Genomic DNA, 24,997 nt, shown 5'->3' on the forward strand with positions numbered 1-24,997 from the left:
TGCATCAATAGATTTTTAGATAAAACCCTTAGAGAAGAATAAAATCGCATATGTGTTTTCTTACGAAATGAAATTGATCTATAGCATTAATTAAATTTAGGACTTGTTTATATTTAATCAGTCTTTACAGAGTGTTATAAAATTGTATGAACTTAGGAAAAGAAAGTAATGCATGGGGTTGTTATCAATTCTATTAAATATGGTATAAAAACTGTTAGCTTTTGATTATAATATTTACAGATACCTAGTACAAGTGTTAATACTTGTACTAAATGGTTTATATCAAGTAAATTGAAATTCTTAAGTGTGTAAGAATTAAACTTATATTTATTAAGAATAAAATCTTGCATGACATTCAGAACAAAGAGAAATACTCTTTTCTCCATCACCATTTCATGTTTTACTTCAAATGCATTGATGTTGAATAGCAATTAGTTGAATCAAAGCAGAATTAATCCTTGTTTCATCTGTGGTTAAAAAACACCTATGTAGTTTTCATAGAATTCAAAGATAAACATACATGGGATTCTGTTTCCTACCCACTCCATTATTGCAGGATTCCCCAGAAAAGCTCCAGTCTTACAAAAGCAGCTGCTTGTATTTAGTGATAATCCTCTGTACTATTAGTTTTGTCTTTTGGGATAGGAAATTGATTACCTGACCTTAACATAGTGAAGACTCTGCATGTGTGTTGCCTTCTGCCTCAGAGAGTAAATTAGTTATATAAACAGTAAAAATAATTAAGAGTACAATGATGCTTCAGTTTGATTAGAAAAAAATTTGAGAAAATGAAAAATAGGCTTTTGTTTTTATTTTCCATAGTATTTCTTAATTTTATTTACTTTTATTTATTATTTTTATTTTCCATAATAAATTGCAAATTAAAATTCTACTGCCTTAAATAATGCATTTTATGGTGAGTTTTTGTAAGCACATCCATAAACATTTTAGCAGAGAGAGATGATGGGTAAAGGAGTGACACTTAATAGAATTACCTATCAGGATGCCTGTGTTTCTATCCAAAGGGAGAAGTGCTTTTCAGCTTGGGTACCTACAGAGTATGACAATACCCGTTCATAAACTGAACAAAACCGATCAGTTACAAAAAACAAAGAATTGAACATCTTATCTTACACATACTTGGCTAGTTAGTACTGAAGAATTAAAAATTAGTCGAAATACCACTCTGAATAACAAATATTTTATGTGCGTGTAATTTTCATTTAATTATTTACAAAATAAAATTTATATTGTCCTCAAATATAGTAAACATTCAGCCATAACTGACAAATTCTATTTCTTGTCATTACAATAAATTCTCAGCGTCTCATAAAGTCTTATGTCACACTATAAGATAAACTCTATTGAGAAAAAAATCTGTATTTCCTTCTGCTAAGTACCTAGTGTTCTATAAGCCTTGACAACAACTTCAAGTTTTTTCTTGGATTCCGACAGAAATGCAAGTGGAAAAATAAAAACTTCATGAAGGCAGTACTATGATTGTGAATTCTTGGAGTGTGTGGAAAATAGACAGTATATCTAATATATTAAGTATATTAAATATATAATATATTAAGTATATAATTAAATATATAATAAATTAAATAAATCTATACATACTATATGTTAAATACACACACAAACATATGTGCGTGTATATATGTATGTATGTGTGTGTATATATATATATATATACACACACACACACACACACAGACTGGTATATACTAGTTTGTTTCAAATGTGATTTGAAAATGTGATTTTTTTTCCCTCCAAGTTTACCTTTTCTTTCAAAATGTAACCTTCCAAACATCCTAGAACTCTTAAGTCTTCACTTTTTACCTGATGTGGGCCAGAGGCTCCACCTTCTCCTCCATCACTTTCAACAATACAAATCATGTCCCCAGTGCTCCTTAACCCTCTGGGTTCAGTAAAGCTTTATTTTAGTTTCTGTAGATTGCTCTTAACTCCTAATTTGTTTAGATATTCACTTTAAAGGATGTTTGTCTTGTCCAGTATTTGCCTTATGCCAGTATTACTAGGTTTTTTATTGTAATAGGGTTTCCAAAGATGTAGCTTATTATATTTTTGAAATCAAATTATCATAGCGTTGTGATATCTTGTTAATAGATGTGGAAATTTTCCACATCATTTTTTTAATTTAAAAATTATCCTTGTTTCTCTTGTGCTTGTATTTCCTTCACTCATTTTAAGATAACATTTTTCTCTAAGTGTTGTGAAAAAGGAGCATTGAAGTTTTTATTGGATTGTTTTTAAAAGTTTGGATATATTGATCTGTTCATAATTTTGAATATTGCCATCCATTAGCATGGACAATCTCTCCCTTTAGTCAGATTATTTTTAAAGTGCTATTTGTAATTTCTTCATCAATGTCTCCTAAAATTTGATGTTTTTTAAGAAGCTTGTGTTATTGTTGATGGAAAATTTATTCTGTTGCTTATTTTTTTTAATGTTTTTCATTAATCTCTATACAATTCCTTGTCTTCCGGTTTGTTGAAGCAATAGGTCAGACATTTACTACAATAATGTCTGTTAAAGTGGCTAGCCATAAAAACTCCAGCACCACATTCATCTGTGGGGCACTCCCCACAAAGACAACTGATTGTGCTATTCTCATCAACTTTAAAATATTTCAGAACAGCCACCTTAACCTTCTTTTTCTTATGCTTATACTTGGGAGTGATGTAAGACTTACTGTTCCTTTTCTTAGCATCACGAAGTCTCAACAACAAGATGAAGAGTGGACTCTTTAAATATTGCAGTCAGACAAAGTACATGCATCTTCCCATTGCTTACAAAAATCAGTCTCTGCTGATCAAGAGGAATTCCTTCCTTATCCTGGATCTTGGCCTTTACGTTTTCTATTGTACCTGGGGGTTCAACCTCGAGAGCGATGGTCTTCCCCATAAGGGTTTTCATGAAAATCTGTAACTTGGTGGTGGTTCCACCACAGATGGTAGATCAGAAAGGGATTCTATTGTATTTTTTAATTAGTTATTACAATTTTATAAACTCAATCATTTGCATATGCTTATGCTCTATCCACAAATTTTAATTTTGATTTTAAAATACATTTTGATATACTATTTAGGCAGTTATATTTTCTGCAAATGATATTTTCATTTCTTTCTTGCCAATAATCATGATCGTCATTTCCTTTTTCTTGTCTTACAGAATTAGCTAACTTCCAGTATAATGTGAAATGACTGAAATATAGCAGTTTTTGTTCCCACTAAGCTGAATTGAAATGTTTCTAAAGTTTGATCACTATGGATGGCCTCAGCTCTACATTTTTAAGATCCCCTTTACTAAGCTAACTAAGTTCCCTTCTATTCTTAGTTTTTAATGATGTATGCATTTTGGGGTGCTGGATGGCTCAGTCAGTTAAGCGTTCACTTTTGCTTTGGCTCAGGTCATGATCTTGCGGTCATGAGATCTAGCCCCTAGTGGGGCTCTGTGCTTAGTGCGGAATCTGCTTCAGATCCTCTCTCCCTTTCCCTCTCCCTCTCCCTCTCCCTCCAGCTCCTGTGTGCTCTCTCTCAATCTCTCTCTCTCTCTCTCAAATAAATAAACAAAATGTCTAAAAAATAATAATAATAAAATGTATGTATTTAAAAATCATCTATACACTTAATCTTTAGTTATTTTTTACTTTGGTTTTTACCCTTATATGTTTTATATTTATTCAGCTAATGTGGTATTTATTAATAAATGTTCTCATGTTTATCTAGAAAAAATACCGCTGAATGTGATATGGGTGGATTCTTAGAAAGCTAATAAATAACACCCTTTCCTTCATCTAAACAATTAGAAAAAACAATTTTGGTTGATTGATTAAGAAGGAAGATCAAAGGAGTTCAGATTATTATTTATATTCCCAAAAAAGACTGTAATAAGATACTGTGGCTTATTTTTCTTATCCATGTAGACTTGCTAATTCCTCTGTTCAAAATTAGATAGATTTCCTCTTGGGGTCATTCACACTGCTGGAAAATCCCAAGTCTTTCCATTAAGATTCTGCTATGGTAGGTAATCTTTGGGTTTTCCCTGTTTTCTTTTTTTTTTTTTTAAATTAGATTTCTAATTTGCCTTTCTATGTCTATTATTGTCACATTTATTTATGTATTAACATGTTTAAATATATAAATATATCTTTATGAGAATGGCAATCTCTAGTTTATTTGTAGTATATATTTGCTTTATCTGGTAGGTTTTATTATATATTAATTCATTGAAATTCAGTTCTGTTTCAAAAGTATTCTGATTTCTATTGTAGACTATATATTTTTTCTATTTTCCTGTTCAAAAAGGACTATTTCTTTTTTGTGTGTAAATCAGATTAGTATGTCCTGGTAGTTAGTTTTAAAAAGTTTTATTTATTATTAAGATGAGTATTTATTATTATATTTGCGGTTATAGAGTTTGTTCACTCATTCAATAAATATCTGTACATCACCCACTCTGTGCAAGATACTTTTCTAAGAACTAAGACTACATCAGTGAATCAAACAGATACAAACCCCTAATTTAATGGATTGCATATCGTAGGGAGAAATTTGGGAGGGGAAAGCAAGATAAAGAAGCAAAATGCATTGTATGATAAAATCTAAGAGAAAAAAAAAAAACCAGCAGTACAGGGAAAAGGAACAAGAATATCAAGAACTATAATGGCTCCAAATGTCTATCCTGCTTTCAGACCAACACATTAGCTCACCCAATATTATGGATATTGATTAAAGAGATGAGACTCCTGGGTCAGAGGTAGATGACATTATTACTGACGGGATGGCTAAAATCATGAACATTAGCATATTTGCCTCAGTTCCGCTTGAACCTGAGTCCCACAGGGGCAACACTGATAGGCCAAGAAAGATGCCTGCACCTACAGTTTGTTAAATTACAGAAGAGGAACCTGGAGCATAAAGAACCTGACTCTTTTATAATAGAGAGTAAAAATACCTGTCATTTGTTCTGAAGGAGACACTATATTTTCCAAGATTGTTCATCATACAAACATACCAGAAAGATAGCCAAAAAAAAAAAAAGCCAAAACAAAACAAAACAGCGTGTGTCTTTGTTCACAAGACTTGCAGAAATGTAAGAGACTCAAGTGTCTCCCCGTAATATTCACCTATTGCTTTTACAACATCCTGGCTTCAGTTTAATTTCCTCATGTGTAAATTGTTCTTGGGCATTCTGAATAATGTGACGAACAGTGGCTGAGATCAAATCTGTTCTATATGTCTCACAGAGAACTCAATTAAGGCTGTCCTCTACAGGACTCCAAACAGCAGAATTTATCAGAGAACAGCTCACCAAGGGACCATGTTTAAGCTCATTTCAGAGAAATCATCCTAGTCATGTGAGGGCTACATGATCTACTAGTAATGTTTCTTTAAATATTTGCAAGTATTCCATGACCACTTGTAAGGTGTATGTCACGATTTAAGGAGGGAAATAAATTAATTCCTAGGGTTGAATCCAGAGCAGAAGCATAGTTGCAGAGGCCCATAGAAAGAAAGTGTTGGTTACAACTACTGGGGCCTTGAAAGTTGTACTTACATCTGCTAAGAGGCACAAGTTGACAATATCTCCAACATAACCTCACAAATGAGTGGTAGGTCCTAGGGTTTCCAATTCAATTGAATAATTGAGTTCAGTTCTTGTTTTTGGAGGGTTAGTTATTTCAACCTGCCTCACTTGCCCAAACCAACAACCAAATGACATTCCTTCAGCCCATGGAAAGACAGAGAAATAGCCAAGAGGATGGGAGTGAGAAAAACATCCTGAGGTATTGACAGGATTTTGTGGGGCACCTACAGGATCCAGGGCCATCCCTTTTGTTTCTGACAGGCACTTCAAAAGCTAAGGAAAAGAGTGATCAGATTGTGACAGGGTTTTTTTTGACTGCCAGAAAAATTGAGCATTATAAATATGCCCACATAATCCCAAAGAACTTTATTTAGTGCACAGTCCTCTGAATTGTGTCAGCAATTATCATCTACCTCTGCTGGTAGAGGTTTGATAAAAATGCAGTCAGGATTGAGGCAGCTGAGGCTTCTGACTTGCCAACTAACAGGGCATCATCTATAGAGTGAGATCTTAGGACATCAGAGATAGAGACACACATGCTAAATTCTGACTAACCTACTGGAGGAAAAATTCCAAAAAGAATTTGTCTCACCAACATTTCTCTACATGAAACTCTCCATTATCATGATAATACTCCCTGGTACTCACAGTAGAGTGAAGTTCAAACATGTAACTCATTAATTTCTGTTATGCCCTCAGATGTAGAAGCAACAATAGTATATTGATTTGGCCTAAAGGATCTCCCATACAAGGTCATGTTAGTGCCCCTTTCCCACTGTGAGATTTGCCAAACACTATCCACTGAATTTGGGCACCCCTACTGCCCCAGAGTATAAGGCAGGATTGTAACTTTGGTGCCTGCATCTAAAAGAGACACAAAAGTTTTATTTCTTCTTCTCCCCAAGTTACTCACAATACACAGACCAATGTATATGGTTTTCAGTTCTCATTGTGAACAACCTCTAATCATCTCAAAGCATGTTAGATGTTAGATCAGGATAGAGAGAGAGGAAGAGGTCAGGGTTGTAGAGAAAGTGGTTCCTTACTCTTCTCTAGTTATCAAGTCTTTTGAGGTACAATGGCATTCCAAGATTCTAATAACAAAGGCTAACAAAGAAAATTTGTTTATAGGTCCAGCATCAGTATGATAAAGCATGGGAAAATGATGGATTTGAAACAAATAGAAACTAAATCAGTAACTGGCATGGCCCACTCTTTTGGCTACTCACCTCCCATATATACTATTCTTGAAACCTAGTAAGATGTAGCTATTTCTCTTTCAAATATAGATAGTTTTACTTTCTTCCCAAAATACGGAGGCAGAAATTCTTAGTAGTAATTGTATACATCTCCAGTTATATTAATTCCTGTCAAAGTATTACTGAACATGGTGTTCAGTAGTACTTTAACAGAAATTTAGGAGAAATTGATAAGATTTAATTGTGGAAGTTAACAAAAATTATATATGAAATAAAAATGGGGGGTGCCTGGGTGGCTCAGTTGGTTAAGCATCTGCCTTTAGCTCAGGTCGTGATCCTGGAGTCTCAGGATTGAGCCCCACTTTGGGCTCCCTATTCAGCAAAGAGCCTGCTTCTCCTTCTACCCCTCACCCCATTCATGCATGCTCTCTCTCTCTTGCTCTCAAATAAATAAATAAAATCTTTAAAAAATAAAATAAAAATGGAAGGAAGCACAAAGAATAAAATTTTATATATGCACACACATACATATAAACATAACAAGCAAGGAGAAAATATGCAAAGCTACTAAGGTCATCATTGTGAGGCCATTAGTCGATAGCTATGACTTCATTCTTCTACCATCCATTCCATATTTCCTTTGACACTGATAAAATCTTCAAATGGTGTGAGTTCCTTACTTTGTAGAGTTACATAAATCTTCATTTTTGAATGGCGTGGCTTTCAAAATTTCTGCCTTATTTTGGATTCTATAGCTTCCTGTTTATTTTTCCTATGGGAATGGAAGTACTAAGAGATGTCCTAAGAGAATCCCCTGGTCTCCAGACATTCTCTTTCTTGTATTCATCTTACAGCAGTAATCCAATTTCTTTTGGGTAACCAAAATTAATCATTCTGTCCAGTAGAACCACCCCCTTTTTGACATGTTTTTTTAGCGGTGTATCCCAAAATGACTAGGTGCTGATCTCATCTTCCAATTCAATGGAACCATGGTTGTGTCCATTAGTGGAAGCACTGCGCAAGTGAGAAGTAAGATCTCCAAACTGTCAGAGGTAAAAGTCATTGGTATAGGAAGCAAAACTTTCCTGAGGGGTTTATTAAGAATAATGGAAGACCTACATGTACTTCCATTCCTTGATTCCCAGACCCATGTATTCGGGTTATGGGGGGAGACTGCACCATATTATGGTCCTTCATTGAAAGCATATCCTTATTTGTGAGTCAAAGCTCCATCTATTCAGAGTGTTGTGTCCTGATATGTGCCATAACTGAGTCTGAAGACATTCATTCAGAAGGTTCTGAGTAAGGGGATTTGTATTAAGATTAGTTAATTGAATGGGTGTGAACTCATTGCTTTATTTCCTTTTCAATAAAAGTAATTTCTTCATCAGAAACTATATTCTGTATAGTATATAATGGTAGATAAGCATTCTGGATGTGCATGGATGGTGGTGCCAGCAGAAGCATTACAGGCAAAGAAGGCAAAACTGTGTCCAGAATATGTGTCTATTCTAGTGAAGATAAATCTCTGTCTCTTAATAATGGAAGATATCCAATGCAATCAGCCTGTCACTAGACTGCTGGCTGGTTCTCTGGGTAATGGTTCTATATTATGGGCTCAGTGTTGGTCTCTGCTCTTGAAAGATCTGTAGCTGAGCAGTAGCGGTAAGAGGTAAGTCTTAGACTCCTTTCTGCCAACATGACTACTTTATTTATGAGCCAGTTGAACAAGTACTTAAGATATCTGGGGAAAGAGTATGACTCACATCCGCAGAGCATATTATTTGTCTATATGATTACTAAAATCCTCTGAATAAGTGGATGCCTTTTGGTGGGCATTCAAATATCTTTAAAGTCTGTACCTTTTCTGAGAGATTCGTCTACATATCTGTTTGTTTTTTTTTAATCCACAACTTTTCTCACATTCAAATGTGATATAGGTTGCCTTCAATCCAAAAAAACTTACTATGCATTGTGCTGCAAGGTACAGCAACTTTTCTTCACCTTAGAGGGGTTGTCTTGGCATGCTGCCAACCACTGAACCCCCCAAAACTTCATTTAGGTAGCAAGCCCCTAAGGTTTTGTTGTGTTTATCTCCTACCCCCTATTTCAAGGGTTGAAAAACTTTTTCTGCAAAGGACAATATAATAAATATTTTAAAATCTGTGGTAGAGGGGTGCCTGGGTAGCTCAGTTGGTTAAGCGACTGCCTTCGGCTCAGGTCATGATCCTGGAGTCCCGGGATCGAGTCCCGCATCGGGCTCCCTGCTTGGCAGGGAGTCTGCTTCTCCCTCTGACCCTCCCCCCTCTCATGCTCTCTCTCTCTCATTCTCTCTCTCAAATAAATAAATAAAATCTTAAAAAAAAAGGAATTAAAATCTGTGGTAGATATGATGTCTGTCAAAACTACTCTGCTGCTCTTGTATAAAAATAACCAAAGACAATATGTAAACAAATGATCATAGTTTTGTCCCAATAAAACTTCATTTCTAAGATTGAGTTTGTCAATCTCTCCTCCAGTTGGAATATGTCATACTAAGATATGATATATTCCATATCTTCTTACTCATTACTTCTTACTCATTAGATCTAATCGAGATGATGCAATTGGTAATGAGCAGAGGAATGTGGAAAAAATAATAGGACAAAAATCAAAATATTTACAGACAATGGTATGACAAAGAACAGAATTGACATTGCCCTGAGACAATTGTGAAGCCACACTGTTGGCCCTACTAGGTAAGGGAAAATTGCTTCTCATATTATCTATTGATACAGGGAAGCCAGTATTAGCCAAACCAATAGCTGTACCAATGCCAGGGGTGATGATTTGCCCAATAAAGAGATTACATCAAAACAGCAGTTGCAATTCAAGTTAAAACCAGAATAAGCTGGAAATAATACAGTTATTATTCAAGTACCCTCTGACTGTGTGCAGACTAAACAGTGACATACATTGAGTTTAATAATTGTTACTATGAATGATTTTTTAAATACATTTATCATGGCATTATCACCTTCAGTTTCACCAAGGACGTGACAGTGCTTCTGTTTAATTATCTTGGTAAGGAGGGGACATTAGGAGGAGTCTCCTTATGGTAGAAGATGACTGTGACAGAGTTGAGGAGAATGAACATACCCTTGCAAGGCATGTGCCCCAGAAAAAAATGTATTACAGGTTTTCAAGTATAGAAAGGCAAGTTGCTGAGAAGAAACACCACGGCATGACACTTCTACTAGCAAGGAAAGCTGTATAACTCAGGATCCAAAATCCTGAGTTTCATCTGGGTCCAAAGTTTCCATTCCAAGTTTCAGGGTCCCTTATCTTTCCTAACCTATGTCCTATTTATCACATGAGAAACTTGTTGAGGCGGTAAATCCAGCTGCCATCGCACACAATTAATTTTTTTTAAGATTTTATTTATTTATTTGAGAGAGAGAATAAGAGCGAGCAAGAGCCAGCGAGAGAGAGAGAGAGAGGGAGAGAGCATGAGCAGGGGGAGCAGCAGGCAGAGGGCGGAGGGAGAAGCAGGCTCTCCACTGAGCAGGGAGCCCGATGCGGGACTCGATCCCAGGACCCTGGGATCATGACCTGAGCCGAAGGCAGACACTTAATTGACTGAGCCACCCAGGTGCCCCCACAATTAAATTTTGTATTTTTTTTTAACAATGTTGGTTCTGATGATACAAGAAGTAACAGATCATTTTATGGCTGTCATGGAAGTTCTTTAGTTTTCAGACTGAATTTAAACTGAGAGTTAAAGACTTGAGCTGGTCATTTTCTTTCTATAAGCGGTGCATTCAAAGGAATGCATGTAACACCACAGTTAGACAGTGGTCTGTAATTACCCCAGAAACAGTCAAGTGGAGCAGCCTCCTGGGCTCTCAGGGTACCTGGTTCTGTTAGAATTTTATCACGATCAACCCCATGTGATGACTTGATAAATGAGAAGCCACTCTATGCTGTGCATTACTAGCTTCCCGTGACCATTTACAAGGAGCTCAGCACTACACTGAAACCCAATCCAACCGATCGTAGAGAAGCTGTCGGCCAGAATCACTCCTAGTGTCAACTCTGTATCAGTCAGATCCAATCGGGAGTCAGGAAAAGCTCTTATTTTGAGAAAGGAAATTTTAATAGAAACAGTGTTCAATTAGGCAAAGGTGGTTGACTACTTAAAGAGGTAAGGAAATACTCAGGAGATCTAAAATTAGTGAAGGTAAACACAAAGCTACTATCTATAGACTAAGGGTGAGTGATGACAAAGGAAGATGCCCACCCAAAGACAGATTCAAATCTCTTTGAAAAGGGTTAGACAGGGGTGCCTGGGTGGCTCAGATGGTTAAGCTTCTGCCTTCGTCTCAGGCCATGATCCCAGGGTCCTGGGATCGAGTCCCGCATGGGGCTCCCTGCTCAGCAGGGAGCCTGCTTCTCCCTCTGCCTCTCTCTCTCTCTCTCTGTCTCTTATGAATAAATAAATAAAATCTTAAAAAAAAAAATGAAAAGGGTTAGACAAACTCAGAAGGCAACAGCCTTACTGGTGTCAAAGCAAGTTGCCTGAGAGGGCAAGCTGGAGCCATGCTCTTGGAGTCACCCACGGTTGTCACAAGGTGTGGGTCGGGCAGCCCAAGTCTCTAGACGTGTTCACTAGGTGGGGAGAATTAAGGGAGAGCCCTGCCACAGCTGCTATGGAGGTGGCTCCTTGCTAGGAAAACAGGGAACGCAGGTAGTAAGAAGCAGTTGTTAGGTATGGAAATAGTTGTCTCAGTGGTGGTAGAAACTTGCTCATAGAAATAGCTTGCTGACTGGGAGAGTGTGGCCTGAAGTTGTAGCAGGGATGCTCTTTACATCGGGTCCTAAGGGTAGGTAGACAAATGTCCCGTGAGCTTGACTAAAACCTGCCATTAAAACATCCTCGTAAAAAAAAAAAAAAAAAAAAAAAAAAAATCCTTGTGTTGGGAGAGTTTGTGAAGTCCACTAATATTGTTGGGAAAATATAACTGAAAACTAAATCTCCTGTGACTCGAGAAAACCTCTTTACAAAAGGAGAAGAGAAATAAAACCAGTTTTATTATTGAAAGAGTATTAAACCATCATGTGATGTGCATCACAGGCATTTCCTAAACAGATTGCAAAAAAAAAAAAAAAAAAAAAAAACCACTGCGAAATCTTACCATTGTACATAGCCAAGTGATACATTTTATACATTTTTCAGGATAAATAATAACTAATCCTTGATTAAGATGACTCTACTGCACCATTTGTTACATATAGCTCATCCTAAATCACCTGGTAATTGGAGTAGCCACTTGTTTTGCTAAATGCTTTTAAAAGAAAAAAAAATGTATCTTTATGACAGGAGAAAGGCTAGGTTTGGAGCTTGGAGCCAGGAAAGTGGGAGATAGGGCTGACGTCTTGCATTTCAAGACATGGCTTCCAAGCCTTGACAAGCTCCCAGGTTCCTGGGATGCTCTTTCACCCGTTGAATAGATTTACTTACAGTTCAAAGAGGCAAAGAAAGAATGTACAAGGTTTCTAAAGTAAACACTTTAAAAAAGGGGAGGAAGTTGGAAGTCTCTTCCCTTATTTTTAACAAAGAGAATTAAACCTCCATTTTTAATATGTATTTGTTCTTACAATATGAGCCTCAATGGGCCTCAGCAACCATGCTTAATAAAAGGAAAACTGGAAGCAGGACCACAACTGGGAAAGGAAGTGGCATCCTATCTCTGTCTCCTTACAATGTCACTATAGTGCTTTCGCTTGACAAAGTTGAACATTTTTGCTAGCTGTAAAGAAGAGATTTTTAGGAAGATGCTATTGCTCTAGACAAAGAAGGGTTGATTAGGAGTTGAGAGACAATAAATTGATAACCTTGTCCACATCCTATACACAATTTACTTACTCTACTTTTTATTTCTAAAATAATTAAACCGAGATCTTACATCATAAAAGCATATAGACATATAAATTATTACTTTCTTTTTTATTTGAGAGAGAGAGTGAGAGAGAGAGAGAGCACAAGAGAGGGGAGTGGGAGAGGGAGAAGCAGACTCCCTGCCGAGCAGGGAGCCCGATGCGGGACTCGATCCCGGGACTCCAGGATCATGACCTGAGCCGAAGGCAGTTGCCCAACCAACTGAGCCACCCAGGCACCCTAAATTATTACTTTTCATTGTGACAAGGGCCCCACGTGGGACCCCATTGTTGTGTGGTACCATCATTTACTCAATCTATCAATGGATAATAAGTTGTATCCACAATGCGCTGTTTAAAACTGCAAACACTACTGCAACAAGATATACTTGCATATGTGTATTTTTGGATTTTTGCCAGTGTATTTTAGAATAGATTTCTTGAAATGAGATCTCAGTGTAAAAGGGGAAACGCATATGTAATTTGCCAAATTCCCTTCCATAAGGTTGTACCATTTTGCTTTCCCAACAAAAATGTGAGTTCTTGCTTCTCTGTAGCCTTGGCAACAAAGTATTTTTACAAACTTTTGAATGTTTGCCAATCGTATAGATAAGATATGGTGTATAAGCCAAGCTGTAATTTGCATTTGTATTTAGTTATGTCATTTAATTCTCTCTTTTAGAGAGTTTATTGTTTTTACTCTTAAAATAAAAGAAATGAACTTAGAATTTGAATTTGGAATGCCACCCTAAGCAGGCTGCTTTTAATCACCTAGACATATGGATCTTTATTTTAATATTGATTCAAGCACAACAAGGCATTTATTAATGAATGAGATATACTTCAGAAACATGCATTGTTTCTGGAAACATGGTTATTATATAAAGAATTACTATAGAAACAATTTATTCATAGATTTAAGGGGATTGGCAAAGTAAGCTTAGAACTCCTTATAAAAAATAGGAAGATAAATATTAGAAAACCACATAAGACATGTAGAAAAACAAAAACAGATATCTGTGAATCTTGGAGAGAAAAAAATGTTAAGTTCAAATGAGAAGCCAGAGGAGGTACAGTAATACTGCTGATTAGATCTGTCTTAAGGTAAGATGCATTACTGGTCCTAGAAAAAGTAGGAGAGGACAAGATACAAATCTTTCTTCAAAAAAGCATCTCTACAGTACGTTTCAACAGTCACATTTATATTCAGAAATACAAGTTAAGAACTATTTTCATAAGAAAAAAAAAAACACAACAAAACAGATCTCCATTCTTAAGCATTTCAATCTTAATGCCACCCAATCATAACCAAACTTTTTGGACTAGTTTGTTTTTTGTTTTTTTTGTTTTTTTGCATGATTAATTTAATGGTCTGTTTCTTCTTCTCCATTTCCCCACAGAAGACTATTTTTAAAACTTACTTTTACTACGGTATTTATACTCCATTTAATTTTTAGAAATAACTGGCTTTGACTACAAATATCCACTATATCATTATGATGGCAAACTCATGGAAATCAAATCTAATTTATGTGAGCTTATATTTGTTTACTTAACTACCAAATTGACCTGGACAATAACCAATCCCACTTTTGTTTGGTGAAAATGTATAGAATATATATGAGTGAAGTAGTGTACATTAGGGTGGTTGAGGGGTAAGAGAAGTGTTTATAAATTCTACAACAAAAAACAAAAGAAAATTTAGTTAGATTTAATAGAAGCTGGCATACTTCAGGTGTTTTTTAACCCCATCACTTTTTATGTGGGCATGACTTTCAGACAATATCTCTGAAAGCATTGTCTCTTTTCCAAATTCATTCACCTCAGTCTCAGCAGAATAATTTAATTAATACACAAAGTATGAAAATAGTGTCCCTCATATTTATAAATAAATGAATTTTAAATACTTATGTGCCTTGGGTCATCATCCTCTCAACCAAAATTTTAATTTGCATTTGACTTAAACACAGTTGTTTTTCAATGAGTTTCAGAAACATCAACTTCATACATACAGAAAAGAAAATGTAACCTGATTTCTTCATGTGAAAAAGATTGGAGTTTTTATTAAAAACAAACAATATTGGGATGCCTGGGTGGCTCAGTCTGTTAAGCATCTGCCTTCGGCTCAGGTCATGATCCCAGAGTCCTGGGATCTAATCCCACATTGGGCTCCCTGTTCAGCGGGGAGCCTGCTTCTCCCTCTGCCTGCTGCTCCCCCTGCTTGTGCTCTCTCTGTCTCTCTGTCTCTGTCTCTAATAAACAAACAAACAAATAAACAAACAAACAAACAAATAAATAAATAAATAATAAATAAATAAATAAATAAATAAAATCTTTAAAAAGATAAAAATAAAACAATATAAATTTGTCAGTGTAATTTGATGGCTTCTTTAAAAAGCAGATGTAATCTTAGGCTTAAGTTATACAAGAATAAAATATAGATCTAGGGAGGAGATAGCCTCATTATATAGTTTGATGGTTACAATTTATCTAGAGATGATATAGAAAAGCCCACATACAGTCTCATTGTAATTCTACATGCGAAGAGTTCACTACCAATGTTAATTTGAGATGGTGAGGACATAAAAATACTTTTGCTTATGACCTTCAAGTACTCACTCTAAATCATGTATCAGTAAATATAGACAGGTCTCAGAGATTATACCAGATGTAAGAAGGTCTAAAAATTTACAAACAGTGATGAACTGAATGAATTAGTAAGGATTTGCACTTAAAACATGACAAATGGGAGGTTTATTATTATCCCAAATAACATTAGAAAAATGATATCTGCTCAATATAACCTTTTGCAAATATTTAAAACAATATTAGAATTAAGACTGACAATCTTCATGGTAGACTGTGTTTAAATGAGAGTGGATTGGCCATCCCATTTGTTCATTCTTGCTGTTAGCCAAGAGATGGACGGTCATTTGCTTGAGGTAGAGGATATAAGAACCTACAAGGCACAGTTCCTGCTCCCCAGTTTGCATCAATCCATTTTTGTTAAAACAATTTTGGTACCTTTTTCAGTAAGTTGACCATATGATTTTCATTGGTGCTTTGTTTTTGTTTCTTCTTAAGAATACTCCTTCCCCAACACACACACACACACACACACGCATGCACACATGCACACATACATGCATGCATGCACACACACACGTACACATACGCACAGAGCAATGAGTTTGTAATTGTTAACTTTTTTGACACTTAACATATATTTCACCTGGATAGCATAAATTTAGATTGAATTTCCATTGTAGAGTTTTTCTGATTGTAAGCACTTTTATTTCCTTGTTTTTACCTTGTTCCTTTTAAGAGTATGTCAGTATCGGGCACCTGGGTGGCTCAGATGGTTAAGCATCTGCCTTCGGCTCAGGTCATGATCTCAGGGTCCTGGGATCGAGTCCCGCATCAGGCTCCCTGCTCCTTGGGAGCCTGCTTCTCCCTCTGCCTCTCTCTCTCTCTCTCTCTCTCTCTGTCATGAATAAATAAATAAAATCTTTAAAAAAAAAAAAAAGAGTATGTCAGTATCATATGACCTCACTGATATGAGGAATTCTTAATCTCAGGAAACAAACTGAGGGTTACTGGAGTGGTGGGGGGTGGGAGGGATGGGGTGGCTGGGTGATGGACATTGGGAAGTGTATGTGCTATGGTGAGTGCTGTGAATTGTGTAAGACTGTTGAATCACAGACCTGTACCTCTGAAACAAATAATACATTGTATGTTAAAAAAAAAAAAAGAAGAAGAAGAAGAAGAAGAAGAAGAAGAAGAAGAAGAAGAAGAAGAAGAAGAAGAAGAAGAAGAAGAAAAAGAAGAAGAAGAAAGCAGCCGGGGAAGAATGAAGGGGGAAATCGGAGGGGGAGATGAACCATGAGAGACTATGGACTCTGAGAAACAAACTGAGGGTTCTAGAGGGGAGGAGGGTGGGGGGATGGGTTAACCTGGTGATGGGTATTAAGGAGGGCATGTTCTGCATGGAGCACTGGGTGTTATATGCAAACAATGAATCATGGAACACTACATCAAAAACTAATGATGTAATGTATGGTGATTAACACATAATAAAAAAATATGTCAAATATCATATATAGATTTTGTCCATATTGAAACTCTACTGGCATGGCTAAGACATACTAAATTCCTCTATCACTTTACAAATTCTGGCGTGTGTTTGTTTTTTATTTGTAGTTTATCTGGGGAGATACAGATAACATTTATGATCTTTACTGGCTCATATGAGAATTGCTGCTATTAAAATACCCTGAAAACAGCATTTCAAATTAAGCCAAAAATGATTTGCCCCATGCTGTTGTCATCTTGTGTGAGACTTAAACAATAAACAACTGTGAAATAAAAGCTACTAGTAATGCCCAGAAAACTGAAGTGAAACATAAAGAAACTCAACCATGACTGGATAGTTCATTTTCTTTCCCCATGCTTCTACTAAATGAAAAGAAGATGATAATGTGTGACATAAAATTGCAAGAGATCACAAAACAACAGATTTTAATTCTAAATATAGTAAGAATTTCTAAAATGGATCATTTCTCTAGTAGTTTGGTCTTCATATAATTGAACGACAGTGCACTAATGGTGTATTAAATGGTGATCCATTTTATGTGATATTCTTTAAAATTAGAAGAAACACCTTCTGAATAGAGTTTTTTACAACATGAGTATCAATATTGGAAGAGTCATTTCATATTTTGCTTGTTTCTATTAAAATTACTGTATATTTATTGCTGGACCAAGAACACTAGTTTTTAGAGTAATATTTTTCCAAGTTTTTGACTGTTATAGGGGCCATTTTCTTGACAAATTTTGCTCTATTTTCCAGGTTTTAAAACTCTAGACCTTGGGGTCATGTTAATGCAGTACCTGATGGAGTAGAAAGAAACTGAACATACTTCAAATCAACTACACTTCAACTCAGTGTTCTCTTAAGTTACATGAAGCACGATGAAAATTGTTAATGTATGTGAAATCATTAGTTCCATTTCCAACATTATCCTATTTAAAAGAATCAAATACAGTTTGTAATTAACATGGTACTATCAATGAAGTTGTCATTTGGAAGGGTGATTATTAGCCATTAAAAAGTGAAAAGATCTATTTACTCTCACATCTGATATCCTGTGCGGGCATTTTGAAAAGTGCAATAGTATTTGAGGCCATGTTTCAACTCAGAATTCGTGTGTTAATAACCATGTGCTACAATAGCAATTCAGAGGAGTTCCATAAAAATCAATTTACAGTTAAATTTATATTTAATATTCACTCTGTGATTTTCTCTTATGAAGTTCTTAGGAAATCTTACTCAAGTTGCACTTTGTTTAATGGAGAGTGAGACACACATCTGTTTGTACTATTAGCTTATTATTAGGTGAACCGTGAGTTTTTAAATTAGTGGCCCCGATATCTAACATTTTAGTATATAATGTTATATAAAAACAAATGAGAATTTTATGGATTTTCTGTTTTTAAACATTTCTTAACATGTGATTGATTTCAAAATTAATTTAGGCTTTTTTAACAATTAATAAAATGTGGCATAGGAACTATGTTTTCAAAGCTCATCGGGTGTTATTACACTATTCTATCAATTGCATTTTTATGCATATGTATTATTGAATTTGAGCCTTTTAAAAACTTTATTAAGTTAGTACTATATGCTTAGACAGGAGACACGCCAAAAAAAACTTGCCTGAGATCCAAATGTTGGTAATGACAAAGTCAGGATTCTAAAGCAGGCTTGTCTGGCTCTAAATGCATTATTCTTTGCACTATGAGGGAGTATTTATTATTTAAAGCTGGCTCTGGAACCTTTTATAACATTTAGTCAATTAAATCTAAATCAGTAGGGTAATATGTAAAACACATAACAGGTGGGTATTTAGTCTAACTGAAGTGCAAGGGGGGAAAGTTTTGACAAAGTCAATATATTTACAAACACAATAATCTCTCATAATATTTAGTCTTAAAACTTTCCTCTTATTATGTGTTTGGTTTTCTTTTTATTCTGATACTTCAAATATAGATTACCAGAGCTTTGTTTCCAAATAGTGTTTACAAATTAGTTTAAATCATTAAATTAATAATTTTAATATACTTATGTGCTAATGTCTGTGCTAACCCATATATTTCTTCCTAAGACAAGTAAAAATGTTATAGCATTTTCAAGGTTAGAAGCTTTCAGAGAAAAGAAGTTTTCCATCTGTATTTTTTACGATGATATTAGTTGATCTACATCTGATATCTCTAACAGATATTCCCTGTAGAGACAAGATTCAATAAAAAAAAGAGGGGGGGTTAGGACATGAGAAATAAATGGAAGACATTGATAATCAATCATGGAGTTCTTTCTTAGTGTGGACAAGACCTCAAAATCCTTCTCAACAAGTACTCCAAGAAGCCACTAACAACTGATAAGAGTTGGCATGTCAGTTGAAACCTATTTACCATCCCTGCCCTCAATTCCATTCTTAGCACAGTTGCCAAACTTGTCTAACATTTCATTCCCCTACTAAAATCCATCGTTGACTTGACATTGCCTTTAAAATGAAGCACAAACTCTTGAATATAGCATAGAATGCTAACACAGCTTCTGCCTATTTCTTCAGCCTCGACGCCAGTCCTACTCTCCCAAATACACCTCAACACAGACACCGTATATACCCTTTCTCTCACTCTCTCACACACACAATGCATTCCCAAATAGACACACACACATACACACATATACCACCACATACTTTAACATGCACTTACAGACAGACACACATAACGAGACACACATTTGCACTCAACTCAAATAAGAATAATTTATAAGATTATTCCAAATCTTTCAAAAGTTGCATATATTTTGTCTCTATTTCACTCCCCATCATCCTTCACGCTTTTTGAATTGTGTAATCCCTACTTAGCCTTTCTGACAAATCTCTTCCTTGATTTTTGGGCTGAGTTCTGTGTCCAAGATGCCTCTTTTATGTTGCTTTTTAGAGAACCATTAGCACTCAGTATGTACTACTGTCATCATATTGACTAGATTGCATTTATTTTTTTTTAAAGGATTTTTTTTTTAAGATTTTTATTTATTTATTCATGAGAGACAGAGAGAGAGAGGCAGAGGGAGAAGCAGGCTCCCAAGGAGCAGAGAGCCCGATGAGGGACTCGATCCCAGGACTCTGGGATCATGACCTGAGCCAAAGGCAGACACTTAACCATCTGAGCCACCCAGGCGCCCTAGATTGCATTTATTAATATTGGTTTAATTGTCTATATAGATTGAACATATGTGAGAGTAATATGGGATAATTACTTGTTTTCTGATGCATAGAATGTATACCATATAATAAGCATTCAACAGTTATTTGTATTAATTGAACATATATTGTTTCACTATTTTATTTAATTACTCATACATAATTATCACATTATATGCATTATTATTATAAGCGTTTTGTATGTACTAATTCACTTAACCCTCACAACAGCCTTTGACTTAAAGACTACATTCCAGCTGTAGAGATGAGAAACTTGATGTCTTTATTCAGTTTTCCCCAAAGGAAACAGGGATGAGGATTATTAAGCAAATGATTTATCTAGAAAGTACTCCCAGGAGAAACCAGAAGGAAATAGAGGAAGCAGGTTGGAAGGTAAAGAAACCAAGTAAGGTGTAATTTCTAGCTAAGCGTGACCTTATCCCAAAGGGAAGTTCTAGAATATAAATTAGTCCTTATATATTGTCCTGAAGGCAAATGAGCTGAATTTTCACCCTACTGCATCAGTTAGTCCTTGGCTAACAATACCCCAGGCAGTTATAAGCTTCCAGGCACGTCCTCTCTCTCTACCTACAGTCAAAACAGCTTTAGATGCAAATGGGAGTCCGTTGAGTAGAGTTCCTACTATAGCAGTTTGGAGCCAGTAACACACAGGTGAATGAAGAAAACAGTTAAAGGGATCTAGATCCAAGGAATCCTGGATGGGTTCCTACAGGCTTCATTATAAGGAAGTTAAATAACTTGCCCAAGTTCTCCCAGTTAGACAGTAGACCTGGAATTGGAATGCTGAGCTTCCTGTTCTCAATTCTGTGTCTTTAACTACTGTACTATGTGGTTATTCTTCCTTTATATTAATTTAGAACTTTAATCTTTCAGCCTGGTTTCTACCCAATTGACTAAACTATGAGCTAAAATATGCTGCACTCTAAAGTCTGACCAAATCATTCTTTGAGGTTTATATTTTGCAAGATATAATATGTATGTTGGTAAGAGTAGGGCTTTGGGATCAGACAGTTCTGGGTTATAATCCTTGATCCACTCTGTTTTATTCAGGGTCTCCAGAGAAACAGAATCAATAGCATGTGTATATATACAGAGATTTATTTTAAGGAACTGATCCACATGGTTATGAAGGCTAGCAACTCCAAAATATGCAGGATAGCCTGAAAAATTGGAAGAGCTGATGTTACGGTCCTGGCCTAAGGATCATCTGTGGGTAGAATTCCCACTTGCTCGGAGGAACTCAGTCTTTGTTCTAGTGAGACCCTCAACTGACTGGATGAGTCCCATCCAAATTACGGAGGGCAATCTGCTTTACAGACAGCCCACGGATTTAAATGCTAATATTCACCCCAAACCACCCTCACAGAAACATCCAGAAATGTGGAGAATAATATTTCACCAAATGTCTGGGCATCATGGCTCAGTCAAATTGACACAAAATATTAACCATCACACACAGTTTTATAACTACCTTTAAGAAACTTACTAATTTCTCAAACTGAGTTTCCTCTTATATTTTTTTCTTGTTTTCTTTATCTTTTACTTGTTTTCTTTATCTTCTTATCATCATTAGTAATCACAACATTGTTAGTTCAAGCAAAGAATTAAATGGCATAGAATGAGAATAGGACAAAGCACCTAGCAATGTAGCCCATAATATATATTCCATAAATGGCAATATTTACAGAAAGCAGGTCTAATTACTTCATTTTTCTCCCTCAAAGTTTGTGGGTTTGGAGATTCAAAGCTTGAAAAGGTACATGTTAATGATTAGCTTGTTTGAATGATTATAACAGATCAGAGCATACGATTGTTCCTTTTATAGTGCCCATTTCTTTGCCTTTGTAGAAAAAGGAGAAAAAATACATAATGTTAAGAATCTTAAAAATAATGGTATTGTGAATAAAAGACTTTAATTTTCAGAAAAAATAAGAATATTCTTCTGCTGAAAATGACTCATTTATAATAATCTAAGTTTCAGGAATATATTAGCTGTCTCAGAACCCTTAAGAAATGTTTAATGCAGTATTGCTTTCCAAGTGTTAAATTGTTTTCACTTTATTTTTCTTTTTTGGTGACTGTTAGAAAAGAAACTGAATATCTTATACTATTCAATGTCTACTACAAACAGAATGAACAATACAGAAATGTTTGCTTATAGTATATTGAAAACAATATTACATTAAAGTTTCTTAAGTTTTATATTCTCATGATGAAGTGAGACTTACAAACAATAAAAAATGCACACAACACACTACAAAATCAAGCCTGTCAAACAGGACTTAGAAAGGGGATTCAATAGACAATTAATAATGAGTGTGAGAGGCTGCAAATCAAGGTGATGAGAGGTAAAGACTGACTTTCTGTAGAGACCCAATCATGACCGAAAGGAATGCAAGAAGTTGATCACCCAAGAACCAGGAGATAAGTTTTTAGACATAAGGGGAATCAAATGCAAAATACCTGAAATAGGAAAGAAGATAACATGATTTAGAGTCTCAGAGAACCAGTGATGCCAGAACATAGTGAGCTGGGCATTAGAGAAGCAGAAGCAGGCCAGACAAGAATTGGCCCTATTGTCCACTTTATTCTAAGTTAACGAGAGCTAGGTGGTCACAGATCAAGAGCTCTAGAAAGTATAATGTAAGTTTTGAGAAGAAAGATGGAGCATGGGAGTATGCAATTTAGAACACTGAAATGAAAATAGGAATCCATTTGACAAAAAGAAAAACAAAAAGCAGGCGTTCAAGATTTTTGGTAGAGGCAAAAGCATAGAGGGATGTTAGGTGTAATGGAATATCTTTTTTAAAATTAAGGGAATTTAGTTCTAGAATCATGGTATCAAATACATAAATCACATGGTGTCATGGCCACACATTCTATCTCCACTACTATAAGTTGGTGGAGATATGACTTAGTGATCTCCTCTTTGGTTTTTCCTAGAATCGTGAAACAAACACACACTCCCCTTCTCTGACTCACAGTGCAATTCCCAATCTCCCTATAGGTATTATCATGACAAAGAAGCCCTCTTCCATAAATGAGAAGAAGCCTTTCCTTATTTTGGTAGCTCTTCCATCCACATAGTTTCCATAGCAAATTTGTGCTAAAATCAAGATCTTTATTCACAATTCTTTGACTTTGTCAATCTCTCTAATCCATTTACCTCACCATTGGGTCAATATTTATGAAGACATCTTGTCTTCACTTCTTCCCATAACTCACTTAAATTTTATAATCCATCATAAGTAGCGTTAAATTCTTTCTACTTAACTTATTCCCCTAACACACTTTAATCAAAATTGTTTGCTTAATTGTTTAATTTCCTTGACTCTATGCTTCTTGACCTGAAAGATATTGCTTATTTACTTGACAGTTCTTTCTTTAGCACAAAGAAGGCACTATCTATACTTATACTTATATCTTTTTACTAATGTTATAATTGAGTCCAATGATTTATTGATATAGCCAACTTGCCCAGTAAAAAATATCTAATCAATAAGAAGCAGTGTATTATAACAAGAAACAATGATTTAAGAACATGTTCTGGGGCAAAAAAAAGAAAAAGGTTATACACGTATCTATCTCCTAATTTCCAGGCATACAAAAAATAGGCAAAGTGGAGAAACAAGTTATAAACTAGTAAGTAGACAAATAATACATACATTGCTAATAGTCCCATTTAGCACTGTAGCTATAAAAACCTAAATAGCAAATAATTCAATTTCAAATTAGTGATGGTATATTTTTATTATATTCTTTATCAAATCACTATAGGGAGAAAGATTCTATTGGAACAAAAACTAACATGCTTTCTGCAGCAGCACATACACTAAAATTGGAACTATGCAGAGATTTGTAAGGCCCCTGGACAAGGATGACAAAGTGCTTCATATTAAAAAAAAAAAAAAAAAAAAAACTTATGAAATGTCAATTTAACTTTTATATTAATTTAATCAAATTTGGGGTTACATATTTTATTTTGGTTTTTATTTTGTAGCCAAGGCTACAGTGATTTTAAAATATCATTGGTATAATTGATCCCTTTTTTATGTGTAACTTCACAATGAAATACATAGTATCTATATTTCAAGACAGAACAATGAAATTCAGTCTCTCAGATGACCAATGAATTCAGGCTGGGAGTTTGATTATCTTATTATTTTGGTCTCATAAAGTATATATATTGATATATTATGTGTGTATATATATATAATATATATATGATTAAATAATGTATATTATTACTAAGCAATTTATTTGTGCTTGAATCTTATCCTTTTCTAAAATCCTCTCTGAGACAACTGAAGAACAGCTTTATCAACACAGAACAGACTCTTCAATGACATGTTTGAAATGTGTTGTAGTATTTACAAATAAAAATATCTCTTTAGTATGTGTGTCATGGGTAATGAATATGACCACTTTCTATATTTTAGCAAAAGAAATGCATTACAGTTAAAGAGAACCATAATTTCTGGGACCCATAACATGCCATTTTCTCTCATCTTTTGTTATTTAAAAGGATTTACAGAAGCCAGAGCTGAGGTTTAGTAAGACATTTCATAACCCAATGTATTCATTATTCATTGCTGTGTAACAAATTAGCCCCAAACTTAGCAGCTGAAAGCTCAGACCACCTATTATCTTATAGTTTCTGTAGGGCAGAAATTTGGGAACAATATAGTTGGATGAATTTAACTAAGGGTATTTCACAAAGCTTCAATCATGATGTTATCTGAGACTACAGTCATGTCAAGCTCATGTGGAAGAGAAACTGCTTCTAAGCACACTCATGTGGCTGTTGCCTTAAGACAACAGGTCCTTACCATGTGGTTATTTCCACAGGAATACAGACACTGTGATAACCTTTCTTTTTCCAAAGCAAAGTAAGATATAGAGACAACTAAAGCTAGAGCAAGAGAGAAACAAGAAAGAATTCCCAAGATAGAACACTCTTTTTAAAACCTAATA

At 35.2% G+C, this 24,997-nt stretch overlaps 1 pseudogene; it reads right to left on the reverse strand.

Annotated features, from left to right (window-relative positions):
* Positions 1 to 2,480: 2,480 nt before the first annotated feature.
* LOC123839235 (ubiquitin-ribosomal protein eS31 fusion protein-like) overlaps positions 2,481 to 24,997 on the reverse strand; it is a 66,473-nt pseudogene continuing 43,956 nt past the window's right edge.

The sequence above is a fragment of the Mirounga angustirostris genome, unplaced genomic scaffold, assembly GCF_029215605.1.
Source record: "Mirounga angustirostris isolate CCGP_5_RB_7025 unplaced genomic scaffold, mMirAng1.0.hap1 SCAF_3, whole genome shotgun sequence".
Classification (NCBI taxonomy): domain Eukaryota; kingdom Metazoa; phylum Chordata; class Mammalia; order Carnivora; family Phocidae; genus Mirounga; species Mirounga angustirostris.